We start from the raw sequence: 1791 nt of genomic DNA, 5'->3' as shown, positions 1-1791 counted from the left end.
ATGTTGCCATCAACTTTTTGGAACAAGAAGCATGCCATTTATATTATGACCTAAAAATATGGAGTTTCAACAAATATTCGCATGATAAGTACATAAGACATAAGCTCGAGTCGATAGCCCAAAAGTGAAAAAGAAAAGAAAAGAAACTCCAAATTACTATTCTCTATGTTCTAATTTATAGATCGTTATGGTATTTCTAGATACACAACTTTTATTATATATATAGACATATCTATATCTAAATACATAGTAAAAGTTATGTACCTAGAAAACCCAAAATAACCTCTAATTTGGGACCTAAGCACTCTACAACAAGCAATACCATATCTGAATGCATATGGATCGTGTAGCACAAATAAGCACAAGCACGTCACAACCAGAATTTTAGACTTCTTCTAGTGTTTTAACATTCAAAATTTAATATAAACTTTCCCTACTAAATATCTCGTAGCGAGGATTTTCATGACTAGTGATGTTGTTTTATTATTACTTATAAACACTCGGAGAATTCCACTATTTTGGTATATATAGCCTGGTGCGTCTTACTTGTTTGCCCTCGATCGGTCTTCCATGGCCACACAAAGAAGACATGGCGTGAAGCACACACCAGCAGGTCCTTTTTAACTCGTACTACGGCCTTGTTTAGATCCCATCAAAGTTTCAAGTTTTTTCACTCTCTTTCCATTACATCAATTTTTAGCTGTTTGCATGGAGTATTAAATGTAGGTAAAAAAAATAACTAATTACACAGTTTAGTTGGAAATCACGAGATGAATCTTTTGAGCCTAGTTGGTCCACGATTGGACAATATTTGCCAAATAAGACGAAAATGATACTATTCATCAGGTTGAAAAAAGTTTCAATCTAAACAAGGCTTACGTATGCACGAGAACTAGGCTGCTTACGGCTGGTGCTGCATTGCACGCAAAACTCGATCTGGTCGTGCACAGCCCCCTCTCTTGCGCGATAAAGCTAAGAGCTGATCGAACTTGCAAGTCGTAGAGGAAGCGTAATCGATCGAAGATGAGCATCTTTAATTTCTGACGAGGCCAAGGCAGCAGATGGATCATCTCATCTCATCTCTTTAGGTTTAGGGTACCAGTCAACTTCCTCAGCTCCACGTACGTACTCGATGACGGCTACCACTGGATGGATCATCAGCCCCTGCGAGGCTGAGAACTCCGTGTCATTCCAGGATGACGCGGCGGTAGGCTTTTTTTTTTTTTTTTGATTCAAAGGTGCTTTCAATGTGCGATTGGGATGTACATATCTAGTTTTACTAAACAAATTTATAGTGGCAGTGGTGGGTAATTATATGTAGATTCCGAGGCTTATTTTATGGTGTTTTCATACCAAACGTGGTTAATTTTTTCAAAAATGAAATAGATCGAATGGCTGATGGCCGGGTGTTTTTATATATTTTTTGAAAATTTTAAAGATTTATTTAATTTTCTAGAGCATCTCATGAGGATTAATGTAAAGCCTCTGATTTATGGCTTATGTTTCAAATGTTGTGTGAATTTCTAGGATTTATCTATTTTCTTAGAGCATCACATTAGGATTAACTTTGGAGGCTCAGAATAGTAATAGTAAGATGCTGCCGCCTTCTAGCATTCTTCCTGTTTTTTCCTTTTCCTTTTTCTTTTTTCGTTTCTTTTTCTTCTCACTCAAGTTCTCATGTCCCATCTCGCCACTCGCCAGTGCAACAAAATCGAGCAGCAATATAATGGAGGCTACAATTGGCGTAACCCCATTGCTTCGTTTGTCATATTTCCCAAACAACCATCACAA

Source organism: Miscanthus floridulus, chromosome 8, assembly GCF_019320115.1.
Source record: "Miscanthus floridulus cultivar M001 chromosome 8, ASM1932011v1, whole genome shotgun sequence".
Classification (NCBI taxonomy): domain Eukaryota; kingdom Viridiplantae; phylum Streptophyta; class Magnoliopsida; order Poales; family Poaceae; genus Miscanthus; species Miscanthus floridulus.
This window is presented reverse-complemented; position numbering follows the sequence as displayed.